General features: G+C 42.3%; 1 pseudogene across 1 annotated transcript in view; it reads left to right on the top strand.

Moving 5' to 3' along the window:
- LOC309566715 (ubiquitin carboxyl-terminal hydrolase CYLD-like) overlaps positions 1-15,205 on the top strand; it is a 51,183-nt pseudogene extending 35,978 nt beyond the window's left edge. Inside the window, exons 10-12 of the transcript XR_014226115.1 lie at positions 3,909-4,027; positions 7,304-7,496; positions 14,676-15,205. The product of XR_014226115.1 is annotated as a ubiquitin carboxyl-terminal hydrolase CYLD-like (transcript). The remainder of the gene's footprint in view (positions 1-3,908; positions 4,028-7,303; positions 7,497-14,675) is intronic.
- The last annotated feature ends 4,355 nt before the right edge of the window (positions 15,206-19,560 follow it).

Raw genomic sequence — 19,560 nt, 5'->3', positions numbered from 1 at the left:
GACATTTTACTTTTGGTCTATTTAGCAATTAAAAGCTGGTTGAAATGGCTTGGCAATAGCCAAAAAGCAAACAGATCTGATTCTACAATCTCTGTATATCTCCTGTAGGTTCACCAATAACTGTACAGTGCTAAGTCCTACCTAAAGCCCCGTACACACGTACCGATTGTCGGCCGTAAATATTCGGCCGCCGAACGATCGGCCGATTGTTGGCTTGTTAGTATGATGCTTCCGACAACCGACAGCGACTTTTCGGCCGAACAGAATCGGGTGTGCAGGCTATAAAATTTTTGTTGGCCGTCACCAGAACGGCCGATTGTTCGCCAGTCAGTACAGAATTCGGCCGACAAACAGCAGATTAGCAAGACTGGGCATGCTCAGAAAAGAAATAACACACGGAAAGTTAACCATCACATGACATCACTTCTGCAGTCGGCTGTTGTTGGCCGACAAAATTCGTGTTCAGTCTTTAGCACTTTTCAGCCGACAGGACAGCACCGGACAAAAGACGGCCGATCGTTCGGCCGACATTCGGTACGTGTGTACGGGGCTTAAGCAAGTCATTCAAGTGTCAGGTAGACCCTCACATTGCATAGTTTTTAGAGTTTGTATAGCAAACTGTAACATGCTCAGCCAGCTTAATTGGCAGTTGGAATAGGGCTTTAAGTTGGGAACATATAAAACTCCTGTAAGTTTTTTTTACTTTCTGTGTCATCTTTTTGAGAACCCTCTTTACTTCCGGTCTTAGAGATACAAGAGGAAATGAACAAAAATCTCTAGAAACGAAGAAAACCCCCCATTAGTTGCTACCAGAACTGTTACCTCCAATGGAAAACATCCCATTTCTTCTTTTTTGGTGATAGCTCTAATAGTCTTTTTGTCTCATCATTTCTGCCCTGGTAACATTTGGTCACCAGGACAAATGCAGACAATGAAACTTCCCAGCAGAGACCCAGAACAATAACAGGCAATTTGAAAGAATTGCCACACCAAATAATTAGAGTCCAATTTGCATTTTACTTTTCACGTGAGTTGAAAAGAACAAGTCAACCCTTTTCTAAACTCACTGTTAAAGCCCCACACAATCCCTCTGTCCCTTTTTCCTCCTCATTGTCCCTCATTTTGATCAGACCTATATAGTTGTATAGAAAATGCACTACTTATCTATCAAAAATGTTTTTACAGTGCTAAATCTTTCATCCAATTTCTAAATTGCTGCAAATGTAAATTCCAAAAGTTAGTATAAAGGAATAGTAGTTGTAAAAAAGCACTTGTGTTCAACTAATCATTTTTATCCATACAATTCCCCTTTAAGGGGGTGTGGCCTATGCCCACATACTTTTGTTAATAGGTGTCCCTCATTCCCATCTCAGCAAGTTGGGAGGTATGAGAAAAGCTAGTCATTACATTCTGTAAAGAAAACAAGCTCAACTGGTATTGGTAGTGGTAAACCATGCAGAAGACAGGGCCACCCTGGAACAGTCTAGGCAGGTTTGTCCTACACTTCTATTCAACAAAGAAGTAAACAAACACAGTTTCAACGCAGGAAGGCTTTGTACAGCAAGTCCATAGCATAAAACAAAAAATCTGCACCCCTGTGCCACTAATTAAACTCAAGTAATTTCCTGACTAGCCCTAATGGGTTCCCCCAAAAAAACAGGCTTGGCACCTATACCTTTTTTAGTGTTCTGTCAGCATTTAGCCTTTTCACTTAGAAGCAGGCCCCCTAACCACGGGAGAGAGAAAGCCCCAGCCATTAGTCAGCTTGCAATTCCAATAATGCCTGTGAACAGCGAAGACTTATAATGAGGTCTGGCTACCAGGTCAGACGTGGACCTAGGAATAGAGGTTTTGTCCCACCCAAAGCTCTACAAAGTCTCCAGGCTTCAGGACCTAGCACAGAACTTATTCTAAAAAAAGGAAAAAAAAATCAGTTTTCTCCATATCAGATATACAAATCCTAGAGCCCCTTCACCAAGTATAAGCAAAAAAACCTAAGTGACACATATACACTGATCACAATCCTACCAGCAACTGTTTTTGGAAATCTTCCCCCGTTCGAGTCCAGCAATTCTGCATACATTAAATCTTTTCAAAGCTCTGAAAAGGTGTAACCACTCAATGCCCTTGAAACACGTTGGATTGTCCTTTTCAATTTGCATGAAGAAATGGAAGGCTTTTTAGACTTTATATGTTTCATATGGCACTCTATTTTTAATTTTTCGATGGTCTACAACCAGGACCTCTCCGGGTGGCCCCCTATGTGCGCAGGAGGTGCCCAACTGGAGTCATTGGACTCCTTTACAATACTTTAACCACACACCACCTAGCCCTTATACCTACACCTTCCCTCTCAAAGCAATAAAAAGCTGATATGGGTTTGTTCTAACCATTTCACGCCTTATGCAAAACGGAAAAAATGCTTTGGCTTTAGAAACACTTTAAATTGGGATGATCTTCTCTGATGGTTTGGGTTACAGAAGAAACTTTGGTGGTTACCAGTGTGATGGTGTACACTAGTAGTCTGAGAAGGGAAGGCAGTATGTTGGGCAGTGGCACAAACTTTACTTTACCTTAGACTTTAAAGAGTGTTACCATCCTTCTCATGCCATGCATCCATATAGCACATCGTGGATGGGAAGAAAGACAAAAGAATGTGTACCAATTACATTTCCTCTAGCATATAAAATAGTTCCCATCTGTTTTTGCGTTTAACTGTTTTCGTAGCTCAAATGATCTGCTAAATTGATACATAAATTTCAAATGATATACATCCTACAGGATACTGTACTTAGTTACGGAGTATCAGGCTTCACCTATAAAAATGCATCATATCGCAGAGTTGTATAAAGTACTCGAAACCCATACTTGAGTAAAAGTACAAGTGCTCGATCAAAAAGTGACTTGAGTAGAAGTGGAAGTGCTCGATCAAAAAGTGACTTGAGTAGAAGTACTAAAGTATTCAACATTTTTTGTACTTAAGTATTGCAAGCAGTTTTTTTTTTAAATTTTGCTACTCAAGTACTGAAAGTAAAAGTACCAGTAGTTTTGAAAAAAAAAATTGCTACCTAAGTACTGAAAGTAAAAGTACAAGTACTGTGTTATGTAGTTATTCAAGAAAGAAGTCAAAAGTTTGAACATCATATTGTTTTTTTATTATTTCAAATGCAGCTTTTATTTATACATACAGTAGCATTTATTTTCGTATGCGCTGATAATACACATGTTTTGAGCTTCATGAAACCTGCCATCTACTGTTCTGGCAGTGGTAATTTTTATAATAGTAACGAGTAACTATGCAGCACAAAAAAAAAAAATATCGGAGTAAAAGTATTGAAATCATTGAAAAAATGTAGTGAAGTAAAAGTGGAAGTAGGAGAAAAAAATTCTACTCTAGGAAAGTACAGATGCCGCCTTTCGGTACTTAAAGCGGAGTTCCAGCCATTTACTCACCTGTCCAACGGTCCAGCGATGCGGCCGCCGGAAGCCTCGATCCTCTCCCTCGGCGCCGGCATCACTGCTGTGGGCACCCGGCTGTTACAGTTTGCGGCTTCACAGCCGGGTACCCACTGCGCATGCGCGAGTCGCGCTGCGCGCCGTGATTGGCCGGCAATCTTCTGGGACCTCTGACGTGTCCCAGAAGATTGCAGGGAGGGAGGGGGAGAGGAGAACTTCCGCTCAGGGCGCCGCGGCGCTCCGAGCGGAAGTGGGAGCGGGTACCTGTCAAAACTAGGTACCCGCTCCCCCCCCCAAAAAATGACATGCCAAATGTGGCATGTCGGGGGGTCAGGACTCCCTAAAGCGGAAGTTCCACTTTTGGGTGGAACTCCGCTTTAAGCACAGTAGTGAAGTAGTTCTACTTAGTTACTGTACATCTCTGATCATATGTTATATTATTTTTTTTACAGGAAGCCGGGTTTGTTGTCTCTGCCTAAGTCCTGCAGAGTATGAATGTGTTCAGTGTGTTGCAGACCCCCTCACTACAGATGGTGACATCCGTCAGTTCTGTCAATTTTGTGAAATGCAGGTGAGCAACGTCTAGCATCAGCGTATGCTGCAGTGGAATGAACCAGGCTATTTAGTACTTTGTCAGTCAGGGGACACAAGGGCCTTCTGGGACTTAGAGGCCATTTATACTTTATTCTGGAACAGTGTAGATCAGCGAGCAAAAATGACTGCATACTTTATGCATTTGTAAACTGGACCTAAATTACTGAAATCCAACCTTAGTTCTAATTTTTTTGCTGCCCCATGTTGAACACAATCTTGCATCTTGGCTGCTGTAGGGAAAAAAAAAAAAAAAACAGAACATCCTCAGCCATTTGTTTACTAAATTATATCTGTTATTTTTGCACATCTCCATGTAGAGCTCCATGGCGTTGATTTATTAAAACTGGAAAGTGCAAAATCTGGTGTAGCTTTGTGTGGTAGCCAATCAGCTTGCTCAATGACGCTTTGGCAAAAAAACCTGGAAGCTGATTGATTTCTATGCAGAGCTGCACCAGATTTTGCGCTCCAAAGTTTTAGTAAATCAACCCACTTGAAACATTCCACACTTTGTCATGTTACAACCAAAAATGTAAATGTATGTTATTGGGATTTTATGTGATAGACCAAAATAAAGTGGCATATAATTGTGAAGTGGAAGGAAAATGATAAATGGTTTGCAAAATTTGTTACAAATACATATCTAAAAAGTGTGGCGTGCATTTGTTTTCAGCCCCCCCTGAGTCAAGACTTTGTAGAACCACCTTTCACTGCAATTACAGTTGGAAGTCTTTTTGGGGATGTGTCTACCAGCTTTGCACATCTAGAGAGTGACATTTTTGCCCATTCTTCTTTGCAAAATAGCTCAAATTCTGTCAGTTTGGATTGAGAGCGTTTGTGAACAGCAATTTTCATGTCTTGCCACAGATTCTCAATTGGATTTAGGTCTGAACTTTGACTGGGCCATTTTAACAAATGCATATGCTTTGATATAAACCATTCCATTGTAGCTCTGGCTGTATGTTTAGGGTCGTTGTCCTGCTGTAAGGTGAACCTCCGCCCCAGTCTCAAGTCTTTTGCAGACTCTAACAAGTTTTCTTCTAAGATTGCCCTGTATTTGGCTCCATCTATCTTCCCATAAATTCTGACCAGCTTTCCTGTCCCTGCTGAAGAAAAGCCTCCCCATAATATGATGATGCTGCTTACAGTGGGGATGGTGTGTTCAGGGTGAGGTGCAGTAGGGATCGACCGATTATGGGCAAAGTCGATATATTGAGGGCCGATATGCACTTTTCCTGATATATTGGAATCGGCCCGCGAGGTTACCGATATTAACGATATTTCGGAAAGCGCTTGTACTTGCAGCTAGAGGCATCACCCCGGTACCGTTGTCCATAGCCGACGGTCGCTTGTCTTTGTAATGACAACCAATGCGACTGAGAAGCCGCTCGCCTGTCATTACCAGGAGCGGGAGGGGATGTCCCCCCCCCCACTCCTGCCGCCTTCTGAGGCTCACCCGGGTCTCCCGTTCCACCGGGAGACCTGGGCAACCAGCCTGCACGGCCGCTGAAGGCCCGATCAAAGCCGCATTTGGCTCTGATCGGGTCTCCATGCAAAAACCCGGAAGTGATGTCATGACAGATTAAAAAAAATGACAGCATTCAAAACCGCCAAACTTGGCATTTTGAATGCTTTTAAATGCAGAGAAGGGGTTTGGGATCTTTAAGACCCCCAGATCCCTCCACAAGAGTACCTGTCAAGTAAAAAAAAAAAATAATAATTCTTTTTAAATGTACGAAAATTTCGGCCAATACCGATACGCGATGATCAAAATATCAGTATCGGTATCGGCAATGAAAAAACTATCCCAGTCGATCCCTAATGTACAGTGTTTTCCACCACACATAGCATTTCGCTTTTAGTCCAAAACGTTCAATTTTGGTCTTATCTGACCAGAGCACCTTCTTCTACATGCTTGCTGTGTCCCCCACATGGCTTCCAGCAAACTACAAACGGGACTTCCTATTGCTTTTTTTTCAACAATGGCTTTCTTCTTGCCACTCTTCCATAAAGGCCAGATTTGTGGAGTACACAACTAATAGTTGTCCTGTGGACAAATTCTTCCATCTGAGTCTCCAGTTACCATGGGCCTCTTGACTGCTTCTCTGATTAATGCTGAACTTGCCTGGCCTGTTAGTTTAGGTAGACGGCCATGTCTTGGTAAGTTTGGAGTTGTGCCATTCTCTTTCCCTTTTTGAATGATGGATTGAACAGTGCTCCTTGAGATGTTCAAAGCTTAGGGTATTTTTCTATAGCCTAACCCTGCTTTAAACTTCTCCACAACTTTATCCCTGACCTGTCTGGTGTGTTCCTTGGCCTTCATGATGTTGTTTGTTCACTAAGGCCCCTTTCACACAGGCGGACCGTTCAGATCCGCCTGTCAGTTTTTTTGGCGGATCTGAACCTTCCCCCCATGCATTCCTATGGGGCATCGGATGTCAGCGGAGACATGTCCGCTGACATCCGATCCGTCAAATCTGGACGGATGAAAACCCTATTTTCCATCCGTCCAGCGGATCGGATCGGTTGGGATCGGATGAGAACGGACCGACGGTCCCTTCCCATCCGATTTCCCCCATAGAAATGCATGGGGAACTGACAGCTGTGTGTCCGCACACAGCGCGGAGACACAGCTGTCCTCCTGCTGCTCAGCGGGGGATCGGCGTCTCGATCCCCCGCTGAGAAAAACGGACTCCGTCCAAAAGGGGCCTAAGGTTCTCCAACAAACCTCTGAAGGCTTCACAGAACAGCTGCATTTATGCTGAAATAAATTACACACAGGTGGAATCTATTTACTAATTAGGTGACTTCTGAAGGCAATTAGTTCCACTAGATTTTAGTTAGGGGTAACAGGGTAAAGGGGGCTGAATACAAATGCACGCCACACTTTCCAGATATTTATTTGTAAAAAAATGTTGAAAACCATTTATCATTTTCCTTCCACTTTACAATTATGTGCCACTTTGTGTTGGTCTATCACATAAAATCCCAATAAAATACATTTATCTTTTTGGTTGTAACATGACTAAATGTGGAAAATTTTCAACGGGTATGAATACTTTTTCAAGGCACTGTATATCTCCAAATGGGGCTACAATATAAGTGTATTGAAAAATAATTACAACCACTGTTTATCAATGTATACATTACCAAACTTTTTCAACAAATGATCATTGATAAAATATGTTTTCCTTTAATATTTCACGCTGTCTGAACGGTAAAGTCTAAAATTTTGCTTCTCTTTAACCCACTGCAGGTTCATTCACACAAACAGATGAGTGATCACAAGCCTGTTAGGCTGGACACCCAGAGTGAAGCGTCAACCACACGGCAAAAACTGGAGTTGTTGGCAGTTCTCTGCATCAAGACCAGCCACTTTATCTCCTTTGTTAAATACGGACCAGGAAAAAATTCCTGGGTGTTCTTTGACAGCATGGCAGGAAAAATAGGTATGTGACATGGATACCCATGTGGCTATACTTGGAAAATGCCCATACGTTTTCCCCCATATGCTACGTATGTTTAGTATATACCTGGGTGCAACCATGCATTATTATTATTAATAATATTCAGGCTTTATTTAGAGCCAACAGTTTGCACAGCGCTTTACTACATGTGGGCGGACAGTACAATTATAATATAATTCAATACAGGAGGAGTCAGAGCAGAACTACAACCTTCAGGGCCCCGGTGCAAGAAACCATGAAGGGCCCCCCCCCGGGGCCCTTCCCTTCAAGCCTGGGGCTCTTCCCACTGATCCTGGGGCCCTTTACTCTCATTGTGGGGCCCTTTATTACGGTCCCACAGCGGGACCCTTTCACAAGTTTTGCAATGGGCCCCCCTCCTGCCATCTTGGAGCCTCCCCACAGTGGTGGAATGCCAGGGCCCCGTCACAAGTGTGACCTTTGCGATCCTTGAAGTTCACCCACTGGTGTCAGTAGTTTTTATTTTTTTGGTATTTTAATTGTATTATATTTTATCATTTTATTTTTTTACGTCACTGACTATGACTCTGTCCATTCAGAAAAGGAAGGAGCTGGAAAATTACATTACATTTTTACCGACCCCTTCCTGGTTCTCTATTGTGACACATCCCCTGCAGCAGCCAGCAGGAGAGGGAGCACAGGGGGGGGGGGGGCAGCAAAACACTAGAACTAGATAGGAGGAGTGGCGGGGGCAGCATACAGAGGAACCAATCTCCTAATTTTCCTCCTGCAGCTACAAGAGGAAAAAGGAGGACAGTGATTTCTCTACATGCTGCCCCCACCGCCACTCCTATCCAGGTGTACAGGGGAGCCGCACAGGCCCCCTGGAGCATGGGGCCTGGTAGCGATTGCAACCCCTGCAACCCCTGTAGTTATGCCCCTGAATCAGAGGGACCTGCTCGTTAGAGCTTACAATCTAGGAAGAAGGGTCAAGTGATACAAAAGGTAATAGTTGTGGGGGAAGAGCTGATGGAGAAAATAAATACAGTTGTTAGATGTGGGCAGTATAGGCTTCTCTGAAGAGGAGGGTTTTCAGAGATCATCTAAAAGCAAACAGAGTAGGAGGTATGACATATTGGGGTAGGGAGTTCCAAAGGATGGCAGACACTCTGGAAAAGGTCTTGTAGGTGAGCATGGGATGAGGTGAGAAGGGAGATAGAGAGCAGGAGGTCTTGGGAGGAATGAAGAGAACGATTAGGTTGGTGTTTTGAGACTAGGCTATATAGTTATAGAGTTATAGTTGTGGATGGCTTTGTAAGTTGTTAGTATTTTGAATTTAATTTGTTGAGTGAGCGGAAGCCAATGGAGGGATTGACAGAGAGGAGTAGCAGACACAGAGCGGATGGTAAGGTGGATGAATACTGAAAAGAAGATGTACACCGCTCCGGTGGATCTATATCCACAATCAGCCGTGGGTGCTGGACCTCGGATCGCCACCAGATAACAGGAACATGAAGAGAAAGTGGGCGCACACCAAAACAATGACTTGATAGTAGCAAAGATTTATTTGTACAAATCTGGATACAAGGTACAACAGAATGGGAAATGGTAGACGCATTTCACACAACCAAGAACGTGCTAGTTCACTAACCAGTGTTGTAGTGAACAAGCATGCTGTTGGTCATGTGAAACGCGTCTACCATTTCCATTCTGTTGTACCTTGTATCCAGATTTGTACAAATAAATCTTTGCTACTATCAAGTCATCATTTTGGTGTTTGGCCACTTTCTCTTCAAGGTGGGTGAATAGCCATTCATGTCTATGGGGGAATGTATGCAGCTCCTGGTCTGTTAGCGAGGGGCAATTTTACGTTGCATTAACTGGGACCGTATGCGGGATTTAATTGGAAGTCCACAGCTCCCTTGTTTCCCAGCTCCTTACTGACCCTGCTTAAAGTAGAATTCTGGGATGTAACTAAATAATCCTAAAAATGCTCCAACCCCATTCTAACACCTATACTAAATACTCTGTGGAAGAGAGATGCATAGACTTTCCTATTTTCAAGCCACTCTGGTCACATGATCGGCTCCCCTCTGTCAGCTAGCAGCGACTTCAGGTCCTTTAACCGCTTGCCGACTGCGCACAGTATATTTACTGCGGCAGTCAGCCCCGGCCAGGCAGAGTGACGTAGGTCTACGTCGCTCGCCTGTCACTCCTTCTAGAGCCTATAGCGGGCGGGCGCGCGCCCGCCTCGGCTCGTTCACGGAGGAGTGCGGGAGTGTGACTGGCGGACCCGATGTCCGCCGGTCACACTACGATCGCCGGTACAGCGGGAGAAAGACAGAGCGGCTTATGTAAACAAGCCGCCTGTCAGTTCTCCCTGTGTAAAAATGAAGATCAGACGGTTCTACTATGTAGAACCGTTGATCTTTTTTTTTTACACCAATAGGAATGTCCCACTACAGTTAGAAGCACGCTCCTAGGACACACTTAACCCCTCCCTGTCCAATAAAGTTAACCCCTTCCCTGCCAGTGTCATTTTTGCAGTAACAGTGCATATATATAGCACTGATTACTGCAGTAATGTCACTGGTACCCCCAAAAGTGTCAAAAATGTCAGTCAAGGGTCCGATCTGTCCGCCGCAATGTCGCAGTACCGCAAACAAAATCGCAGATCGCCGCCATTACTCGTTAAAAAAAACCCACCAAAAATGACAAAAATCTTTCCCTTTGTTAGTAAACGCGATAACTTTTGCGCAAACCAATCAAAATACGCTTTTTGCGATTTTTTTTACCAAACATAGGTAGCGTAAAACAAATTGGCCGAAAATGTTAAAAAAATTAGATTTTTACATTTTTTTGGGGGGGAATTTCATATAAAAAAAAGTGAAAAATATTGTTATTTTTGCAAAAATTACGCTCTTTTTTTGTTTATAGCGCGTGATCAAAAAATCACACAGGTGATCAAATACCACCAAAAGAAAGCTCTGTTTGTGGGGAAAAAAGGACGTGAAATTTGTTTAGGTACAGCATCGCACGACCGCGCAATTGTCCGTTAAAGTCATGCAGTAAAAAATCGCAAAAAAAACCCTGGTCAGGAAGGGGGTAAAATCTTCCGGGGCTTAAGTGGTTAAAGTTGTCCTTTAAATCTAACCCCCACCCAACCCCTAGAGCGGCAGGCATTTACCCAAATACTTACCTTCAACTTCACTTCTGAGATAGTCACTGTGTGGCCTTGCCTGGCTCTGCCCAGTATTTGCAGTTAAAAAAGCTCTGCCTGTGTCCAGCTTCTACCCTGCTTTCCCCATACATTCCGATGACTGGGTCCAGCCATACATAGGAATGGAACAAGCAGCACACGCACGCACATTAGGAGCTGAACATGAAAGTAATTGTGTCCCTAAAGACACTTTCAGCACTCAGTCCTGAGAACCATTAAAGAGGGACCGAAAACCTGTTACAAATTTATAATAAAGACAGAGGTTGCAGTTGCAAGCATTTGCAAAATTTATGAGTAGGCTTAATGCTTCGTCAAGGCATTCTATGTCTCCAGCAGTCCTGCTCTTATCTACAGTAGTTCCTATTTTGGATCATACATAGCAATAAATACAGTAAATAAAAGCAAGCCTACTTGCAGGTTACCCCACTGCTAAATAAAATAAAGACTAATCTCATAAAAAGCAGCCCCAGACATCAAACTTGTAAGGCTTGAACGCTGCTTGGCATATACAGATATAAAGGAGTTAAGTAATATGTAAGGAATATTACCTTACAGATTTTCTAAGGTGAACAGGTATTGCTGCAGTTGCACAATCAAAGATGTTGCTACAGCATACGTAATCCTTTGACTGGCAGAAACAACAAAGCAGTATAACCTTACCATTTAATATGGATTAAAGCAGAGCTGGGAAAACAATTGAAAAGTGTGTTACAGTGCTTGTCCTATCATAGTAAAAACTGGATTAAAGCAGGCAGCTTGGTAAAAAAAAAAAAAAAAAACACAGCTAGCTTTTTTCTTCCGCATAATTGTTTTGTCCAACTTTTACCAGTCACAGCTAAAGCCTGGTACACACTATTTGAGTTTGTCAGTTTAACCCAGAGGGTTGAATGAAAAAAAAAACTGTCAGCTCCGGTCGGAGCCGCTGTACTAACGACTCGATGTTAGTACAGCAATCTCCCCCACTGAGCTGTTGTGTTCTGACAGGGGGATGGCCCACCCACCAGAACACTCCGGTCAGCTCTGTTAGCCATTGGCCAAAAGCGCTGATTGGGAACCAGTCGGCTGATGGTTTTCCAGCATTCACGTCCAACAGAAGCCACCCAAATGGGCTGATGTTGGCAAGCATTTGGCCCTTGTGTACAGGGCTTAAACCAATGAGCTTGACTAAGGCAGGCCATAAATGGTGCAAATTTCTTTCTTGCAACCACGTGTTGCAGGAAAGAAGTTTGTACGATTCCCCCATCAACACAAACAGTGCTTATAGAGGAATCCCTCCTGGTGAGGAATTGTCTGCTCCCGGCGGGGTGACAGGGGTGGGTGGAGGAAGCCATCCCCACCGGGAGAAGGCAGTGAAGCAAATCTGGCAGGCTGGTTGTACCCAAGTTGATTGATCAATCAATTTGGTACATTTAGCCTGCCCACACGCAGTTTGAATCTTGGTTGGTTTGGCAGGAACCAGATTCCAACCATCTATGGCTGGTAAAGTTTTCATCTGATGTCATTAGTTGGGATAAGTATTTACTGTCATATGTGATCACCTAGATTATCATGGAAGCATCTGTATTACCAGGTGGTTATACTGTATGTTTTTCTTTAAGCCGGCCAGAGATGGATCGAAATTCTTCTGGTTCAGTAAGGACAAGCTGAATTTTGATCCATCTATGGGCAGGCTAGTTGAGTTGTCTCTCAATCAACTTCTATACAACCAGCCTGTTCACTCGATCGGTGTTGCCAGCTTTAGCCGGCAGTGCTAATGAGGGAAGCCTCCCCGCCGTCAGAATACAATAGCTCTGCGGGAGGGATTCCCCCATCCACCCCAAGTGTGTGGATGGGGGAATCAATTCATTTTCTTTTGTTCAACTCGCTGGTTTAACAAAAGAAAATTAATCACATATGGCTATCTTTAGGCTAGGTTCACACCCTATGTTTTGCAGGAACACACTACAGTCCGTTTAACATGATTTCCTATGGATCATGTTCACATCTGTGTGTTTTTAACCGATGCGTTTTTTGGAAAGGGTCAGGGACTTTTTTGCCCGCAGCAGGTTGTGATTGTGGTTCCATAGACTTCAATGGAAATGCAGCAGAAATGCATGAAAATCGCATCAAAAACGTGTGTGAAAAAATGTATCAACCGCAGCATAGGTGTGAACCTAGCCTTAGGCACTATAGACATTTGATGACCTTTGCATGATTATTGCAATTTAAGAAGAATTAGACATTCAGGCTACATAGGGCCTATCAAACTAAACTTAGAGGGTGGTAGAATTCAACCTATAGCTCCTTGCTCCCTGCTTGTTAACGCTGTGAAAATGCTGCATGCATTTGTATTCAAGTTGAGAAACAAGGTAACTACTAAAACCCTCTTCTGTAAACTATATACAAGTGTTAGCTAATAGTAGATAGTCCCATTCAACTGGACTAATATGTAGCGTATCCAATCAACTTCTTTGGCTCTTACAGGTGTCAGGATCATGCCCCATGCATTGATATCCTCATAGGTAGAACAAACACTTTAACCCAACCAGCATGGAACATGTCAAGGTAGATACAGGTTGTCCAAAGATGGGAGGAGTGAAAATTGTGGAACCACCCTGTTTCTTTTGCATGATACTATTACTATTGTTGGAAAATATGCATGGGTTTTAAGCCTTTAACCACCGGAAGATTTTACCCCCTTCCTGACCAGGGGGTATTTTGTGATTCGGCACTGCGTGACTTTAACGGACAATTGCGCGGTCGTGCGATGCCGTACCTAAACTAATTTGACGTCTTTTTTTTTCTCACAAACAGAGCTTTCTTTTGGTGGTATTTGATCACCTGTGCGATTTTTTGATCATGCGCTATAAACAAAAAAAGAGCGTCAATTTTGCAAAAATAACAATAATTTTCAAATTTTTTTTATATGAAATTCCCCCAAAAAAATGTAAAAATCAAAATTTTTTAACATTTTCGGCCAATTTGTTTTATGCTACATATGTTTGGTAAAAAAAATCGCAAAAAGCCTATTTTGATTGGTTTGCGCAAAAGTTATCGCGTTTACTAACAAAGGGAAAGATTTTTGTCATTTTTGTTGTTTTTTTTTTAACGCGTAATGGCGGCGACCTGCGATTTTATTTGCGGTACTGCGACATTGCAGCGGACAGATCGGACCCTTGACTGACATTTTTGACACTTTTGGGGTTACCAGTGACATTTCTACAGTAATCAGTGCTATAAATATGCACTGTTACTGTAAAATTACACTGGCAGTGAAGGGGTTAACTTTATTTGAGAGGGAGGGGCTGTGTGTGTCCCTAGGGGCGTGATTCTAACTGTGATTGGCTGTGGCTTGAGCTGTAGGAACAGTGATCAACGGTCCTACATAGTAGAAACGTATGATCAGTGTTGCTACACAGGGGAGAATGACAGGCGGCTTGTTTACACTAGCCGCCTGACTTTCTCCCTCTCCCCCGACGATCGCAGAGTGACCGGCGGACATCGGGTCCGCCAGTCACACGCGCGCGGGGGGTCCGTGACCGCGCGGGAGCGCGCCTCCGGCGGCGCGCGCTCCCTCCCCAGAGCCTCACAGGCTAGTGACGTTTATATACGTCACTTTGCCTGTGAGGGGCTGACCGCCGCAGTATATCTACTTGCGGCGGTCGGCAAGTGGTTAAAGTGATTATAAAGATCATTTTTTTTTATAATAACAAACATGTCTATACTTACCTGCTCTGTGCAATAGAATTGCACAGAGCGCCGCAAACCTCCTCTTTTTGGGTCCCCTGCCAGTGCTCCTGGCCCCTTCTGTCTATCCAGTGTCCCCATGGGAAGCCGCTTCTCTTTCATTGACACAGACTAAAAAAAAAAACCAAATGCATTTGAGCTAAAATTATTACTATTTCCCTATAAAGTTTTCAATTGTTAGAGTTTTCCTTACACTGAAAATGCAACTGTAATGGAACCATTTTATTAATGTGTTTTTTTTTTTTTTTTTTAAACAGGCAATGGAATAGGTGCAAATGTCCCTATGGTTCGAACCTGTCCACAACTTGGGAATTATCTGTCAATGTCAGAGGAGGAATTCAGTGCTTTAGACTTCACAAAGTTGGACACCCTATCTAAGAGATTTTTCTCTGATAAATACATGTGTATCTACCAGAGCCCAGAAAGCAGCAGGCAGAGTGGCTGATGCTCCATTTTCAGAAATAAAGAACAGTCTAGCAATAAAGTCACTGCATTCTAGTGAACATCAGAGCTACAACAATATCTGATCTGAAATTTCAGGTGTAGCATTCGAAAATCTTTGCAGGCTGGACGAACAGCAATTTTGATTACTGCAGAGTTTGCATTAAAAAAAATGACATTTCAGTTATTTGATGACTATGAAGTGATATGTCCTCCTAGAAAAGGTTTGTGTTCTACAAAAGTATGTTGCTGTACATTGAATTTTTATGTTTTATTAATATTTTTTACCAATGCTCAAAATGTTTGTCGCTCTGTGATGCAAGCAGACGTGATAACCTGGAGGACATTTAAATCAAAACCTCCACCCAGAAAATGTACAAAAAAAAAATAGCTTTAGCTGCAATAGTCTCAAAGATATAAAGAGTGATCCTGGGTTATTCTTTACTAAAAAAAAAAAATAATAATAATAAACTAAAAAGAAAAACAAAAAAAAAATGTTGCATACTGATAGAGGATATACACATCGATAACAATTTAATACTTCAGTAAAGGGTAATTTCTGATCAGACAAACACCCCATATTTACATTTTATAATATTTATATATTATATTATATATTATATTTTACTAAATACCTTAACTGAATAAAAAAGACAATATATGCTATGTGATCCCTTACATGGATCTTACTCTGGTCAAATGGTCAGCTACAGCCGTGGCCAAAGGTTTTGAGTATGACACAATTTTAAATTTTCACAAAGTCTGCTGCTTTAGTATTTTTAGATCTTTTTGTCAGATATTACTATGGTATACTGAAGTATAATAACAAGCATTTAATAAGTGTCAAAGGCTTTTATTGACAATTACATTAAGTTTATTCAAAGAGTCAATATTTGCAGTGGTGACCCTTCTTTTTCAGGACCTCCGGCGTGCTGTCAATCAACTTCTGGGTCACATCCTGACTGATAGCAGCCCATTCCTACATAATCAATACTTGGAGTTTGTCAGAATTTATGGTGTTTTTTTTTTTTTTTTGGTCACCCGCCTTTTGAGGATTGACCATAAGTTTTCAATGGGATTAAGGTCTGGGGAGTTTCCTGGCCATGGACCCAAAATGTTGATGTTTTGTTCCCCAAGCCACTTCGTTATCACTTTTGCCTCATGGCAAGGTGCTCCATCATGCTGGAAAAGGCATTGTTCCTCACCAACCTGTTCTTGGATGGTTGGGAGAAGTTGCTCTCGGAGGATTTTTTTGTATCATTCCTTATTTATGGCTGTGTTCTTAGGCAAAATTATGAGTGAGCCCACTCCCTTGGCTGAGAAGCAACCCCACACATGAATGGTCTCAGGATGCTTTACTGTTTGCATGACACAGGACTGATGGTAGCCTCACCTTTTCTTCTACAAACAAGTCTTTTTCCGGATGTCCCAAACAATTGGAAAGGGGATTCATCAGAGAAAATGACTTTACCCCAGTCCTCAGCAGTCCAATCCCTGTACCTATTGCAGAATATCAGTCTTTCCCTGATGTTTTTCCTGGAGAGAAGTGACTTCTTGCTGCTCTTCTTGACACCAGGCCATCCTCCAAAAGTCTTCGCCTTAGTGTGCCTGCAGATGCACTCATACCTGTCTGCTGCCATTCATGAGCAAGCTCTGCACGGGTGGTGCACCGATCCCGCAACTGTCAACTGTAGGATAAGGTCCTGGCACTTGCTGGACTTTCTTGTGCGCCTTGTAGCTTTCTTCGCAAATGCAGTGGAAATGTTTTTTTTTGGCATTAAGTTAATTTTCATGGCAAAGAGGGACTTTGCAATTAATTGCAATTCATCTGATCACTCCTTATAACATTCTGGAGTATTGCCATCATGAAAACTGAGGCAGCAGACTTTATGAAATGTAATATTTGTGTAATTTTCAAAACTTTTGGCCATTTTCAAAACTTTTGGCCACAGCTGTACATCTGTATCCAAGCCATTCAAGTGTTGACCTCAAAGTTATTTAGTCAAACAATGTTGTGCATGGAAGAATACATTTCATGTAGCACTGATTGGACAATCACTAAAACCCAACTAAAATGCTGCTTTGGCAAAAGATAAAATAATTCAAGGTTAATCTTAGGTGAGTTAAAGCAGTATTAAAGCCAAAAGCAAACATTTATATATATATATATATATATATACTGTGTGTGTGTATATATATATATATATATATATATATATATATATATATATATATATATATATATATATATATATATATATATATGTGTATATATATATTGCAGCTTATCAATTCTTAGATGTGATGGTTGCATTCGTTTTTACCAGGTGATTCTGTCAGTAAGTCTGCAGTTTTTCAAAAGAACAAGCTGTCCTGCAGATGTAGCAGTTACAAGGATGGGAAAATAAAATTTTTGGTTTTGGGTTTAATACTGCTTTAATCTCTTCTGGCCCCAGAACAGAACTTTACGCCCCAATGGAGGATTACTTTTAACTCCCAAAAGGCACTGGGGAGTTTCGTCCCAAGTCATCTTGCTTATAAATTAAAGGACTTTTAGCTTAGAAGCCAAGGACCAGTGGGGTGACTGTATAATTATTTTCTTTTAAATTAGGACTTTACCCGGAGTGCCTGGTGAGGCCCTCAATCATATGAGAGCCATGTAACCAAAGCCATTCCGCTTTAGCAACTAGATTATGTGATATCAGATAAGGGCTTTGCCACACCAGCTCGGTCCATTGCAAGGTGTTAAAAGGATGCATTGTTTCCTTTGAGTGGGCTTCCCAATGTACCACCACGAGCCAAAAGTTGTGCATGCAGCAGTTTCAGCTTCGCACTGCAATGCAAGTGTTCTGATTAGGTGGGTTGGGGTGCCATTCGGAATGAATGGCTTTGTGTCACACCAATGCACATAAAGCAATGGTGTGAACAGAGAAAGTGCTTGATAAACCAAGCAGAAGGCACTCAAGGTTGGAAAGCAGTGTGCAAGACCAGCTCTTGACGGAAAAATGACACAGAGTGCTTGATCATATGAGTGACGTGTGAAATGTGTATTTTTTTTTCGTGATGTAGTTTGTTTAACAATTTTTATGAATAAATATAGAAACTAAGCATTGGCTGATGTGCATTCATCAAATTATTCGGTATTCATGATTTGTCCTAACTAACATTACATTTTTATTACAAAGCATGTAAACATTATTGACAAATTAAAGACACAGGCTTCTGTGAATGGGAGAACTACAACCAACGACAGCCTTTGCGGCTGTCGGCTTGTAGTTCTCAATAAACTACCAGGGCACTAGTAGTTCATTTCCTCTTCCTGTCAATGTGTACCTGCCTGCCCGTACGAGGTACGAGCAGACACCTTACACTGACAGTCAGCAATTCTTTCCAGGGTTCTTGTAAAAAAAAAATATTAAATGCACCTTTTTTTTACCTGCCAAAAAAGATGTGCATTTATTATTATTTTTTTTTTCTTTACAAAGATGAATTTATCCGTTAAAAAGTTTAAAATAATAACCACTTGATCACCCATAGGTTTTACCCCCTTCATGACCAGACCTTTTTTCGCTATTTAGCACTGTGCTACTTTTACTGGCAACTTCTGTCACACAACTAGAGCTTTCTTACAGTGGCGGCTGGTGCAAATGGGGCGCAGGGGCGCCGCCACCCTATCCATGCATGGAGTTTAATGGGGCTTTTTTTTTTTTTTTTTAACCATGTGATTAGAGCCAGAGGCTCTCACAGGCTAAAAAAAAGGGTGGGCTCGGGGCGCAGTGCACCCAGTTGTGTGACAATAGCGAATGAAAATTGGCTATTGTCACACGGATCCTCCTCCTGGCCAATCAGGAAGTGGGTTCTGAGACCCGTTTCCCGATTGGCCGAAAGGAGAAGCCATACCATGGGGCATGGAGGAGGAGGAGGGAGGAGACGCAGAAGACAGGGGGAAGAAGCCGCTACTGCCATCGCTGTCGCCGTCGCTGATGTCCTGGCAGGGTGAGTGATCCTGTCCTGTCCTGTCCTGGGGGTCCTGTCCTGTCCTGCTGTGGTCCAGGGGTGTGTGGCCTGGTGTGGTCTGGGGGGGGTATGGTGCGGTCTGTCTGCCACCCCCCCCCCCCCCCCAGGCCCATGGAGCACCAGCCGCCACTGCTTTCTTATGGTGGTATTTTTCTATTTTATAAATTAAAAAAGACTAACATTTTTTAAAAAGAAACAATATTTTCTACTTTATGTTATAAATTATATCCAATAAAAAAAAAGTCTAATTTCTTCCTAGGCCAAAATGTATTCTGCTATATATCTTTGGTAAAAAGATATTCCCAAAAAGTGTATATTTTTGGTTTGTGCGGAAGGTATAGCGTCTAAAAACTATGGTATAAATAATGGAATTTACGCAGCTATAGGCGCTATACTAGTAATGGCGGTGATCAGCTACTTATAGGGATTTATTTACTAAAGCTAAAGAGAGGGCAACATTTTGTCACAATTCTGCACAGAAACCAGTCAGCTTCTAACCTCAGCTTGTTTAATTAAGCTTTAGCAATGAAACCTGGAAGCTGATTGGTTTCTCGGCAGAATTGTGACTAATTTTGCCCTCTCTAGCTTTAGTAAATAAACCCCATAGTGTGACTGTGATAGTGTGGCGGTAAATCTGGTGCTAACAGACACTGGCTAGGAGGGTCACTGACTAATTGACACCAA

Source organism: Pelophylax lessonae (assembly GCF_965119305.1).
Source record: "Pelophylax lessonae genome assembly, chromosome: 11".
NCBI lineage: Eukaryota > Metazoa > Chordata > Amphibia > Anura > Ranidae > Pelophylax > Pelophylax lessonae.
Note: the sequence above shows the minus strand (reverse complement) of the source record. Positions and strands in the feature narration are given on the sequence as shown.